Source organism: Oncorhynchus masou, chromosome 8 (genome assembly GCF_036934945.1).
Source record: "Oncorhynchus masou masou isolate Uvic2021 chromosome 8, UVic_Omas_1.1, whole genome shotgun sequence".
Lineage (NCBI taxonomy): Eukaryota > Metazoa > Chordata > Actinopteri > Salmoniformes > Salmonidae > Oncorhynchus > Oncorhynchus masou.
The window spans coordinates 5,950,355-5,965,354 of record NC_088219.1 but is presented as its reverse complement, the minus strand read 5'-3'; the positions used below and the strand labels follow the sequence as shown (position 1 = coordinate 5,965,354).

General features: G+C 38.5%; 1 protein-coding gene across 1 annotated transcript in view; it reads left to right on the top strand.

Annotated features, from left to right (window-relative positions):
- LOC135544007 (FRAS1-related extracellular matrix protein 2-like) overlaps window positions 1–15,000 on the top strand; it is a 229,684-nt gene that overhangs the window by 126,491 nt on the left and 88,193 nt on the right. The gene's annotated exons all lie outside the window — the stretch shown is intronic.

The window sequence follows — 15,000 nt, the reverse complement described above, 5'->3', positions numbered from 1 at the left end:
ACAAACAATAAACCCATGTCACACCCTGGCCTGACCAACTAATTAACTAAAACACAAAATACTAAGACCAAGGCGTGACAAGTATAATATAGTATGGTATAGTATAATATAATACAGTATAGTATAGTATGGTATAGTAAATTATAGTATAGTATAATATAGTATAGTATGGTATAATATAGTATAATATAGTATAATATAATATAGTATAATATAGTATCGTACAGTAAAATATAATATAGTATAATATAACATAGTGAAATATAGTATAATATAGTATGGTATAGTATAATATAATACAGTATAGTAAATTATAGCATAGTATAATATAGTATAGTAGAATAAAGTATAGTACACTATTGTATATCAAATCAAATCAAATCAAATGTATTTATATAGCCCTTCGTAAATCAGCTGATATCTCAAAGTGCTGTACAGAAACCCAGCCTAAAAACCCAAACAGCAAGCAATGCAGGTGTAGAAGCACGGTGGTTAGGAAAAACTCCCTAGAAAGGCCAAAACCTAGGAAGAAACCTAGAGAAGAACCAGGCTATGTGGGATGGCCAGTCCTCTTCTGGCTGTGCCGGGTAGAGATTATAACAGAACATGGCCAAGATGTTCAAATGTTCATAAATGACCAGCATGGTCGAATAATAATAAGGCAGAACAGTATAGTATAATATAGTATATGGCAATATAGTATAGCCCAGTATAATATAATATAGTGTAGTATATTATATTATAGTATAGTGAAATATAGTATAATATAGTATAGTAACATATAGCATAATATAGTATAATATAGTATAGTATCATTTAGTAAAATATAGTATAATATAGTATGGTATAATAAAATAGAGTATAATAGAATATAGTATGGTGTCATATAGTATAGTATGATATAGTATAGTAAAATGTAGTAGAGTACAGTATAATATAGTATAATTTTGTAAAATATAGTGTAGTATGATATAGTAAAGTAAAACATAGTATAATATAGTATAGTATAATATAGTATAGTAGAATATAGTGTAGTAGTATATAGTATAGTAGAATATAGTATAGTAAAATGTAGTATAATATAGTATAGCACATCATAATATGGTACAGTACAATATAGTATAGCAGAATGTAGTATAGTAAAAAAAGTATAATATAGTATAATACAGTATAGTATAATATAGTATGGTATAATATAATACAGTATAATAGTAGAATATACTATAGTACAATATAGTATAATATAGTATAGTATAGTGTAGTACAGTAAAATATAATATTGTATAGTATAATATAGTATAGTATAATATAGCATAGTATAGTATAGTAGAGTATAATGTAGTATAGTAAAATATAGTACAATTTAGTATAGTATGATATTGTAAAATATAGTAAAGTATGATATAGTAAAGTAAAATATAGTATAATATAATATATTATACTATCGTATAGTAGAATATAGTATAGCAGAATTTGGTATAGTAGAATATAGTATAGCAAAATGTAGTATAATATAGTATAGCACATCATAATATGGTACAGTACAATATAGTATAGCAGAATATAGTATAGTAAAAAATAGTATAATATAGTATAATACATTATAGTATAGTGTAGTATGATATAGTAAAGTAAAATATAGTATAATATAGTATAGTATAGTAGAATATAGTAGGGTATAATATGGTATAGTAGAATATAGTGTAGTATAATATAGTATAGCACAGTATAATGTAATATAGTACAGTATAATATATTATAGTAAAATATAGTACAATATAGTATAGTATAATATAGTAAAATATAGTATATTATGATATAGTAAAGTAAAATATAGTATACTATCGTATAGTATAGTATAGTATTGTAGAATATAGTATAGTAAAATGTAGTATAATATAGTATAGCACATCATAATATGGTACAGTACAATATAGTATAGCAGAATATAGTATAGTAAAAAATAGTATAATATAGTATAATACAGTATAGCATAATATAGTATGGTATAATATAGTACAGTATAATAGTAGAATATACTATAGTACAATATAGTATAATATAGTATAGTATAGTGTAGTACAGTAAAATATAATATTGTATAGTATAATATAATATAGTATAGTATAATATAGCATAGTATAGTATAGTAGAGAATAATATTGTAATGTAAAACATAGTACAATATAGTATAGTATGATATTGTAAAATATAGTAAAGTATGATATAGTAAAGTGAAATATAGTATAATATAATATATTATACTATCGTATAATAGAATATATTATAGTATAATATAGTATAGCAAAATGTAGTATAATATAGTATAGCACATCATAATATGGTACAGTACAATATAGTTTAGCAGAATATAGTATAGTAAAAAATAGTATAATATAGTATAATACAGTATAGTATAATATAGTATGGTATAATATGGTGCTGTTTAATAGTAGAATATACTATAGTACAATATAGTATAGCATAATATAGTATAGTACAGTATAATATAGTATAGTATAATTTTGTAAAATCTAGTATAGTATAATATAGTACTGCAAAATATAGTATAATATAGTATGGTATAATAAAAGGAAGTATAATAAAATATAGTATAGTGTCATATAGTATAGTATGATATAGTATAGTATGATATAGTATAGTGAAATATAGTAAAATATGGGATCGTATAATATAGTATAGTATAATATAGTATAGTATAATATAATATAGCATAGTATAATTTAGTAAAGTATAGTGTAGTATGATATAGTAAAGTAAAATATAGTATAATATAGTATAGTATAGTAGAGTATAGTAGGGTATAATATAGTATAGTGGAATATAGTGTAGTATAATATAGTATAGCACAGTATAATATAATATAGTACAGTATAATATATTATAGTAAAATATAGTACAATGTAGTATATTATGATATAGTAAAGTAAAATATAGTATACTATCGTATAGTATAATATAGTATAGTACAGTATAATATAGTATAATATAGTATATTGTAGTATAGTATAATATAGTAAAATACAGCATAGTATAGCATTATATAGAATAGTGTAATATAGCATAGTATAATATAGTATAATAGTTTTATACTATAGTATGGGATAATATAGTATAGTATAGTATAGTAGAATATACTATAGTAAAATATAGTATAGTGTAGTACAGTAAAATATAATATTGTATAGTTTAATTTAGTATAGTAAAATATAGTATAATATAGTATAGCATAATGTAGTATAGTACAGTATAATGTAGTAAAATATAGTATAGATGATATAGTAAAGTAAAATATAGTATAATATAGTATAGTATAACACAGTATTGTAAAACATAGTATTGTGTAATATAGAATAGTATTATGTAGCATAGTAAAATATAGTATAATAGAGCATAGTATAACATAGCATTGTATATTATAATATAGTATAGTATAGTATACTGGGGCGGCAGGGTAGCCTAGTGGTTAGAGCGTTGGACTAGTAACCGGAAGGTTGCGAGTTCAAACCCCCGAGCAGACAAGGTACAAATCTGTCGTTCTGCCCCTGAACAGGCAGTTAACCCACTGTTCCCAGGCCGTCATTGAAAATAAGAATTTGTTCTTAACTGACTTGCTTGGTTAAATAAAGGAAAAATAAATAAATATAGTATAGTACAATAGTATAATACAGTATAGTATAGTATAATATAGTACAGTAGAGTATAGTATGATATAGTAAGGTGTAATATAGTATAATATAGTATAGTACAGTGTAATATAGTGTAGTATAATGCAGTGTAGTGTAGTATAGTATAATATACTGTGGTAAAAATAGTATAATATAGTATAGGATAATATATTATCGTATAATATAGTGTAGTATAGCATAATATAGTACAGTATAATACAGTATAGTATAATATAGGATGTATAGCATAGTACTCGATGTATAATATATCTCTCTGTATCAGACTACTAAAGCATTATTGCATTTAATAAGGAAAACAAGTAACAGTCTGTCATTATCTTCACCTCTCGCTTTTCTGTTCAGACACAAATGAAGGTGCTGTAGCCTGTAGGTGACATTACTGTACAGCAACCTACCCAGTCAACCATGTTATCCTGCTATAGTACAGCAACCTACCGAGTCAACCATGTTATCCTGCTATAGTACAACAACCTACCCAGTCAACCATGTTATCCTGCTATAGTACAGCAACCTACCCAGTCAACCATGTTATCCTGCTATAGTACAGCAACCTACCGAGTCAACCATGTTATCCTGCTATAGTACAGCAACCTACCCAGTCAACCATGTTATCCTGCTCTAGTACAGAAGCATACCCAGTCAACCATGTTATCCTGCTATAGTACAACAACCTACCCAGTCAACCATGTTATCCTGCTATAGTACAACAACCTACCCAGTCAACCATGTTATCCTGCTATAGTACAGCAACCTACCCAGTCAACCATGTTATCCTGCTATAGTACAGCAACCTACCGAGTCAACCATGTTATCCTGCTATAGTACAGCAACCTACCCAGTCAACCATGTTATCCTGCTATAGTACAGCAACCTACCCAGTCAACCATGTTATCCTGCTATAGTACAGAAGCCTACCCAGTCAACCATGTTATCCTGCTATAGTACAGCAACCTACCCAGTCAACCATGTTATCCTGCTATAGTACAGAAGCCTACCCAGTCAACCATGTTATCCTGCTATAGTACAGCAACCTACCCAGTCAACCCTGTTATCCTGCTATAGTACAGCAACCTACCCAGTCAACCATGTTATCCTGCTATAGTACAGCAACCTACCCAGTCAACCATGTTATCCTGCTATAGTACAGCAACCTACCCAGTCAACCATGTTATCCTGCTATAGTACAGCAACCTACCCAGTCAACCCTGTTATCCTGCTATAGTACAGAAGCCTACCCAGTCAACCATGTTATCCTGCTATAGTACAGTAACCTAACCAGTCAACTCTGGTATCCTGCTACAGTGCAGGAGCGTACCTAGACTACCACACAGGTTGAAACTAATGAGCTAATTTACTCTCACCGCTAGAGAGAAATGTTGGTCTTTTTTAGGTTACTGTGTTGTGTATTTTTGTTGTTAATTCCCTGACTCTCCAGTGTATATTTAGATAATTATAGATGTGCAGAGATTCCCTTTATAATGATGCACCGTCCTCCTTTGATTCATTATCTCTATCTCTCTCTTTCTATTTTCATATTCTTTTTTTGTATCTCTCTCTAGCTCTCTCTATCCATCATATCCCTCTCCCTCGCTCTATTCAACCTCTCTCTCTATCCTCCGCCCTATCCCTCTCTCTCTCCTCCGCCCTGTCCCTCTCTCTAGCCAACCTCTCTCTCTACCCTCCGCCCTATCCCTCTCTCTAACCAACCTCTCTCTCTATCCTCCGCCCTCTCCCTCTCTCTAGCCAACCTCTCCCTCTACCCTCCTCCTTCTCCCTCTATCAAAACTCTGTCTCTTTTCTTCTCATTCTCTCTTTAATTATCTCACGTTCTCTCGATCTCTCTCTCCTCCTTTCTCTCTTTCTTCTCTTCCCCTGTGGGTTAATTATGGTTATATGGAGGGAAGGGCTTGGTTTGTTGTAATATGACAGAGAGAGAGAGCGGGGAGAGAGACAGAGAAAGAGAGATCGATGGAGAGAAAGAGCAAGAGAGAGGGAGAGAGAGACAGAGAAAGAGGGGAAAGAGAGAGACAGAAAAAGTTTGACAGAGAGAGAAAAGAGAGAGCAAAAAGAGAAGGGGGAGAAAGAGAAGGAGATTTGCTGCTGTTTCTTCTTAAACTAATGGCCCAGAGAACCCCTGGCTGTGACTGTTGTTAGCCCTGCACTAGCTTCTCTAATGATGACTACACCCTCTCTGTTGTTTGGGTCTCCGCCTGTTAGCCTGTAGCTATTCTCTCTGGAGGCTAGGTTGATATAATGATGTTTTCCTGATTTCCCCCCCGTAATTGCGAGGACACTTAACAGGTTAGCTTGTCTCTCCAGTCTGTCTAAACCTCAGGGCATGCTATACTAACCTAGCAGTACTCTAAAGATGACGCTTGTCTCTATGTTTCTGTGTGCTAGCTACCCTCTCTGAGGGTTTCTCTAATTGTGAGGGGTCTTTGTGTATTGCCTTGCTCCCTCTAAAGTTGAGAAAACACTCTATAAGCCTAGGATAACTTTCACTAATGATGAGGACTGCCTCTATCTTGCTGTTGGTTGGCTTTTAGCCACATCCCTTCAGAGGGTAAGGATGCTTCTCTTATTTCCAAGGATTCTCTCTTAGAACACTAGACAGCGGAATGCCTCATCCTTCTAAAGTGTATGTCTAGTTAATTTGGTAGCCCAGCTACCTTCCCTAGAGGTTAGATCGGGCTAGTTAATTTGGTAGCCCAGCTACCTTCCTTAGAGGTTAGATCAGGCTAGTTTGTGTGGTAGCCCGGCTACCTTCCCTAGAGGTAAGATCAGGCTAGTTAATTTGGTAGCCCAGCTACCTTCCTTAGAGGTTAGATCAGGCTAGTTTGTGTGTTAGCCCAGCTACCTACCCTAGAGGTTAGGTCAGGCTAGTTTGTGTGGTAGCCCAGTTACCTTCCCTAGAAGTCAGGTCAGGCTAGTTAATTTGGTATCCCAGCTACCTTCCCTAGAGGTTAGGTCAGGCTAGTTTGTGTTTGGTAGCCCAGCTACCTTCCATAGAGGTCAGGTCAGGATAGTTAATTTGGTAGCCCAGCTACCTTCCCGAGAGGTTAGATCAGGCTAGTTTGTGTGGTAGCCCGGCTACCTTCCCTAAAGGTAAGATCAGGCTAGTTAATTTGGTAGCCCAGCTACCTTCCTTAGAGGTTAGATCTGGCTAGTTTGTGTGTTAGCCCAGCTACCTTCCCTAGAAGTCAGGTCAGGCTAGTTAATTTGGTAGCCCAGCTTCCTTCCCTAGAAGTCAGGTCAGGCTAGTTAATTTGTTAGCCCAGCTACCTTCCCTAGAGGTTAGATCAGGCTAGTTTGTGTGGTAGCCCAGCTACCTTTCCTAGAGGTTAGATCAGGCTAGTTAATTTGGTAGCCCAGCTACCTTCCCTAGAGGTTAGGTCAGGCTAGTTTGTGTTTGGTAGCCCAGCTACCTTCCCTAAAGGTAAGATCAGGCTAGTTAATTTGGTAGCCCAGCTACCTTCCTTAGAGGTTAGATCAGGCTAGTTTGTGTGGTAGCCCAGCTACCTTTCCTAGAGGTTAGATCAGGCTAGTTAATTTGGTAGCCCAGCTACCTTCCCTAGAGGTTAGATCAGGCTAGTTTGTGTATTAGCCCAGCTACCTACCCTAGAGGTTAGGTCAGGCTAGTTTGTGTGGTAGCCCAGTTACCTTCCCTAGAAGTCAGGTCAGGCTAGTTAATTTGGTATCCCAGCTACCTTCCCTAGAGGTTAGGTCAGGCTAGTTTGTGTTTGGTAGCCCAGCTACCTTCCATAGAGGTCAGGTCAGGATAGTTAATTTGGTAGCCCAGCTACCTTCCCGAGAGGTTAGATCAGGCTAGTTTGTGTGGTAGCCCAGCTACCTTTCCTAGAGGTTAGATCAGGCTAGTTAATTTGTTAGCCCAGCTACCTTCCCTAGAGGTTAGATCAGGCTAGTTTGTGTGGTAGCCCAGCTACCTTTCCTAGAGGTTAGATCAGGCTAGTTAATTTGGTAGCCCAGCTACCTTCCCTAGAGGTTAGGTCAGGCTAGTTTGTGTTTGGTAGCCCAGCTACCTTCCCTAAAGGTAAGATCAGGCTAGTTAATTTGGTAGCCCAGCTACCTTCCTTAGAGGTTAGATCAGGCTAGTTTGTGTGGTAGCCCAGCTACCTTTCCTAGAGGTTAGATCAGGCTAGTTAATTTGGTAGCCCAGCTACCTTCCCTAGAGGTTAGATCAGGCTAGTTTGTGTATTAGCCCAGCTACCTACCCTAGAGGTTAGGTCAGGCTAGTTTGTGTGGTAGCCCAGTTACCTTCCCTAGAAGTCAGGTCAGGCTAGTTAATTTGGTATCCCAGCTACCTTCCCTAGAGGTTAGGTCAGGCTAGTTTGTGTTTGGTAGCCCAGCTACCTTCCATAGAGGTCAGGTCAGGATAGTTAATTTGGTAGCCCAGCTACCTTCCCGAGAGGTTAGATCAGGCTAGTTTGTGTGGTAGCCCGGCTACCTTCCCTAAAGGTAAGATCAGGCTAGTTAATTTGGTAGCCCAGCTACCTTCCTTAGAGGTTAGATCTGGCTAGTTTGTGTGTTAGCCCAGCTACCTTCCCTAGAAGTCAGGTCAGGCTAGTTAATTTGGTAGCCCAGCTTCCTTCCCTAGAAGTCAGGTCAGGCTAGTTAATTTGTTAGCCCAGCTACCTTCCATAGAGGTTAGATCAGGCTAGTTTGTGTGGTAGCCCAGCTACCTTTCCTAGAGGTTAGATCAGGCTAGTTAATTTGGTAGCCCAGCTACCTTCCCTAGAGGTTAGATCAGGCTAGTGAATTTGGTAGCCCAGCTACCTTCCCTAGAGGTTAGATCGGGCTAGTTTGTGTGTTAGCCCAGTTACCTTCCCTAGAAGTCAGGTCAGGCTAGTTAATTTGGTATCCCAGCTACCTTCCCTAGAGGTTAGGTCAGGCTAGTTTGTGTTTGGTAGCCCAGCTACCTACCATAGAGGTCAGGTCAAGATAGTTATTTTGGTAGCCCAACTACCTTCCCTAGAGGTTAGATCAGGCTAGTTAATTTGGTAACCCAGCTACCTTCCCTAGAGGTCAGGTCAGGCTAGATAATTTGGTAGCCCAACTACCTTACCTAGAGGTTAGTTCAGGCTAGTTAATTTGGTAGCCCAGCTACCTTCCCTAGAGGTTAGATCAGGCTAGTGAATTTGGTAGCCCAGCTACCTTCCCTAGAGGTTAGATCGGGCTAGTTTGTGTGGTAGCCCAGCTACCTTCCATAGAGGTAAGATCAGGCTAGTGATTTTGGTAGACCAGCTACCTTACCTAGAGGTTAGATCAGGCTAGTTGTTGTGTTAGTTAGCCCTGCTACCTTCCCTAGAGGTCAGGTCATGCTAGTCTGTGTATTAGCCCTTCTATCTTCCCTAGAGGTCAGGTCAGGCTAGTTTGTATGTTAGTTCAGCTACCTTCCCTAGAGGTCAGGTCAGGCTAGTTTGTGTGTTAGCCCTGCTACATTCCCTAGAGGTCAGGTCATGCTAGTCTGTGTATTAGCCCTTCTACCTTCCCTAGAGGTTAGATCAGGCTAGTTTGTGTGTTAGCCCTGCTACATTCCCTAGAGGTCAGGTCATGCTAGTCTGTGTATTAGCCCTTCTACCTTCCCTAGAGGTTAGATCAGGCTAGTTTGTGTGGTAGCCCAGCTACCTTCCATAGAGGTTAGATCAGGCTAGTGATTTTGGTAGACCAGCTACCTTCCCTAGAGGTTAGATCGGGCTAGTTTGTGTGTTAGCCCAGTTACCTTCCCTAGAAGTCAGGTCAGGCTAGTTATTTTGGTATCCCAGCTACCTTCCCTAGAGGTTAGGTCAGGCTAGTTTGTGTTTGGTAGCCCAGCTACCTACCATAGAGGTCAGGTCAAGATAGTTAATTTGGTAGCCCAACTACCTTCCCTAGAGGTTAGATCAGGCTAGTTAATTTGGTAACCCAGCTACCTTCCCTAGAGGTCAGGTCAGGCTAGATAATTTGGTAGCCCAACTACCTTACCTAGAGGTTAGATCAGGCTAGTTAATTTGGTAGCCCAGCTACCTTCCCTAGAGGTTAGATCAGGCTAGTGAATTTGGTAGCCCAGCTACCTTCCCTAGAGGTTAGATCGGGCTAGTTTGTGTGGTAGCCCAGCTACCTTCCATAGAGGTAAGATCAGGCTAGTGATTTTGGTAGACCAGCTACCTTACCTAGAGGTTAGATCAGGCTAGTTGTTGTGTTAGTTAGCCCTGCTACCTTCCCTAGAGGTCAGGTCATGCTAGTCTGTGTATTAGCCCTTCTACCTTCCCTAGAGGTCAGGTCAGGCTAGTTTGTGTGTTAGCCCTGCTACCTTCCCTAGATGTTAGATCAGGCTAGTCTGTGTATTAGCCCTGCTACCTTCCCTAGAGGTCAGGTCAGGCTAGTTTGTGTGTTAGCCCTGCTACCTTCCCTAGATGTTAGATCAGGCTAGTTTGTCTTATTTTTCCTAATCGTGACCGAAGACGCTGTAGTCATTATATCAGAATCACATCCACCTTTATTCCCCAAGTACATTGACATATACCCAGAAATGATGTGAAATGGTGCTGCCACAGTAAACAGAATAACCAGACTGAATATCGAGCAGAATTCAGAATCCATGTAGACTATAATACCAGAAAACATAACTAGTTTTTATGAGAGCTGCATGAGGATGTCTGTGGGTTAGCCTTCAGATGCTCTCTCCAGAGGCTAGTCACTGTCTGGCTAGTGATGTTTCTCTTAATTTGCTAGGACTCACACACACACACACACACACACACACACACACACACACACACACACACACACACACACACACACACACACACACACACACACACACACACACACACACACACACACACACACACACACACACACACACACACACACACACACACACACACACACACACACACACACACACAGAGAGAGAGAGAGAGAGAGAGACACACACACTCTTTGTGTTATAGCTTTGTTTTTCAAGCTCAGCCTTCAGTTCTAACGTTGAGGACATCAGTTGAGCTTCTTTTGCTAATGACATGAACAACCCCTGTAGCTACTCTCTCTCTATGTTTTCAGTGTTTAAATCAGTGTATTAGACAGTAGCTAGTCTCTCTCGCTATGTTATCAGTGTCGTGTCTTTGGCTATGCCGGATTAATTGATAAAACATGCTATTCTATAAACTAATTTCTCGTAATTAATATCACCTGATTGAGCTAATCATGTAAATGTAATTAACTAGAGAGTCGGGCACCACAAAATAATATTTATAGAGCTGTTATCTTCCGAATAAACTCTTAAAGACCTAGTAATATTTTACATCCATAGCAGTCAACATTAATCTTCATGTTACTTCAGTCTCATAATCTGAAAGTTGTAAATTCTTTTATCTGCAAGAACCCTGGCTAACAATTTGAATCAGCAATCCAAAATTGTGTCTAATTATTTATTTACTAAATACCTAACTAATCACACAGAATTCACATACACACAATTAATCATAACTTGATTACAAATTACGTCATAAAGTAAAACGTCCCTAGCGGGCGGAACAGATATGACAGCTTGTTACACAAAAGAAAAGGGGGCGGGGTTTGAGTGAAAGAGCGGGAAGACTGAGGAACAAAGGCCGAAGCTGTGCTATCGTAAATACAGTATCTTATGCATTCTAAATGACCGCCCATTTGGAAAAGGAAAATGCAATAAATATTTACTCTGAGCGGCGCTTTGGTAGGTTGGTGGTAGATGGAAGACCGTGTTGCCAAACCGAGTCCTCTGTCCTTTGAAGAATGTCTCTGGTTGTCAATTGGATATGTTGTAGTAACGTCGTTGTGTGATAGATGGGATACTCTGTCTGATCCTTCCTAACCTGCGTTTGCTGTGTTTAAATCAGTGTATTAGACAGTAGCTAGTCTCTCTCTGTGTTATCAGGGTATAAGACTCAGATAAGTCTAGTTTCTTCTAAAGTCAACCCTATGTCAGATCCTAAAGTCAACCCTATGTCAGATCCTAAAGTCAACCCTATGTCAGATTCTAAAGTCAACCCTATGTCAGATCCTAAAGTCAACCCTATGTCAGATCCTAAAGTCAACCCTATGTCAGATCCTAAAGTCAACCCTATGTCAGATTCTAAAGTCAACCCTATGTCAGATCCTAAAGTCAACCCTATGTCAGATCCTAAAGTCAACCCTATGTCAGATCCTAAAGTAAACCCTATGTCAGATCCTAAAGTCAACCCTATGTCAGATCCTAAAGTCAACCCTATGTCAGATCCTAATGTCAACCCTATGTCAGATCCTAAAGTCAACCCTATGTCAGATCCTAAAGTCAACCCTATGTCAGATCCTAAAGTCAACCCTATGTCAGACCCTAAAGTCAACCCTATGTCAGATCCTAAAGTCAACCCTATGTCAGATCCTAAAGTCAACCCTATGTCAGATCCTAAAGTCAACCCTATGTCAGATCCTAAAGTCAACCCTATGTCAGATCCTAAAGTAAACCCTATGTCAGATCCTAAAGTCAACCCTATGTCAGATCCTAAAGTAAACCCTATGTCAGATCCTAAAGTAAACCCTATGTCAGATCCTAAAGTCAACCCTATGTCAGATCCTAAAGTCAACCCTATGTCAGATCCTAAAGTCAACCCTATGTCAGATCCTAAAGTCAACCCTATGTCAGATCCTAAAGTCAACCCTATGTCAGATCCTAAAGTCAACCCTATGTCAGATCCTAAAGTCAACCCTATGTCAGATCCTAAAGTCAACCCTATGTCAGATCCTAAAGTCAACCCTATGTCAGATCAGTCTAGTTAGTTCAACACTGCTCCTTATAATGTTGAGAATACTTTTCAACGCACCACTAATATCGAGGATGGTCTCTTATCTGTTCTGCTCTACTTTCTTTACAGTGTGTGTGAGGACATACACATCGCCCACACACATTATGCTTGTCTTGGGTCACGCATATAAATGTGGTTTGGGTCTTGATACATGTTTTGCTCAAAGTATGTAATGCAAACACTCAGAAGGCTTCAGTTGGGCCCCAAAACCCCCTAAATGTCTAGATGACTCACTGAACGAACCCAGTTAGTGGTTTTAATACGTGTGAAGTTTAATCTGTGTGACGTCTCCTGCCCTACAGCTCTGAGTCACACACACACACACACACACACACACACACACACACACACACACACACACACACACACACACACACACACACACACACACACACACACACACACACACACACACACACACACACACACACACACACACACACACACTAATAATTAAAGGGACAATGAGAGGTTGTTTTTCTAATGTAGCCATTGGAAGATAACCCTGGTGTGTTTAGGAGTAGGGCCTAGGTAGCTGTTTCTTCTATGACTGGAGAGACTGAAACAAAGAGAGGAAAAGTAGGGAAAACAGACAGAGAGAGAGGGAGAGAGAGAGAGAGAAAGAAAGAAAGAGAGAAAGAGAGAAAGAGAGAAAGAGAGAGAGAAGAACACACACCATTGTTGTAAATACAACCCATATCTATGCTTATTTATTTTATCTTGTGTCCTTTACCATTTGCACATTGTAAAAACACTGTATATATATATATATATATATATATATAATACGGCATTTGTAATGTCTTTATTGTTTTGAAACATCTGTATGTGTGATGTCTACTGTTAATTTTTATTGTTTATTTCACTTTATATATTATATACCTTACTTGCTTTGGCAATGTTAACACATGTTTCCCATGCCAATAAAGCCCCTTGAATTGAATTGAAATTGAGAGGGAGAGAGAGAGAGAGAGAGAGAGAACGAGAGAGAACGAGAGAGAACGAGAGAGAAAAGGGGGAAGCGGATTGAGGGAGAAGAGAGGGGGTAGCAGAGTGAGGGAGACGGAGGGTGGAGTGAGTGAGACTGAGAGAGAGAGGCAAAAACACAGAGAGGGATAAACCAGGAGAAGAGTCCCCTAAGCAAGAGGGTCCTGGGCTCTGTTTACAAACACAAACAGACCCCACAGAGCCCGAGGACAGCAACACAATTAGTTGCCCTAAACAGAGACTACAACGTGGCAGAATACCTGACCTCTGTGACTGACCCAAAATGAAAGAAAGCTGTACAGACTCAGTGAGCAAAGCCTTGCTATTGAGAAATGCCGCCTAGGCAGGCCTGGCTCTCAAGAGAAGACATGATATGTGCTCACTGCCCACAAAATGAGGTGGAAACTGAGTTGCACCTCCTAACCACCTGCCACCTGCCAAATGTATGACCATATTAGAGACACATATTTCCCTCAGATTACACAGATCCAATGTTGAAAAACTCCCATATCTACTGGGTGAAATTCCACAGTGTGACATCACTGCAGCAATATTTGTGACCTGTTTCCACAAGAAAAGGGCAACCAGTGAAGAACAAACACCATAGTAAATACAACCCATATTTATGTTGATTTTTTAAATATAATTGTACTTTAACTATTTGCACATCGTGAAATGTATTTATTTTTATTTGGTACTTTTGTGAGTGTTCATTTTTTGATTGTTTGTTTTACTTCTGTTTATTATCTATTTTTTGTATTATTTTTTTTATTATTGAACCTTTATTTAACTATTTCACTTGCATTGTAAACATATGTTTTGCCATGCCAATAAAGCCCCTAAAACTGAAATGTAATGTAATTGAGTAAGCGAGAGAGGAGAGAAAAATGGAAAGAGACACTCTGACACCCTGCTGTGTGGGTTTTAACAGATTGATTTACAGCGATGACATCATCAAGATGCATCTCTCTGTCTCAGGTTGAAAGAATGGATTTTTTGTCAAAGTAATGGACTTTTACTTCTTTTTTTCCCACTGTCTATTTCCAGTCTCACTTTCACTCATTCTCCCTTTCTCTCTCTCTCTCCCTCCCCCTCTCTCTCTGTCTGTCTCTCTCTCTCTCTCTCTCTCTCTCTCCCTCCCCCTCCCCCTCTCTCTCTCTCTCACTCTCCCTTTCTCTCTCTCTCTCTCCCTCCCCCTCTCTGTCTGTCAGTCTCTCTCTCTCTCTCTCTCTCTCCCTCCCCCTCTCTCTCTCTCTCTCTCTCACTCTCCCTTTCTTTCTCTCTCTCTCTCTCTCTCTCTCTCTCTCCCTCCCCCTCTCTCTCTCTCTCTCTCTCTCTCTCTCTCTCTCTCTCTCACTCTTTCTCTCTCTCTCTTTCTCTCTTTCTTTCTCTCTCTCCATCCATATCTCTCCCTCTTTCTCTCTCTCTCTTTCTCTCTCTCTTTCTCTCTCTCTCTCTTTCTCTCGTTCTCTCTCTCTTTC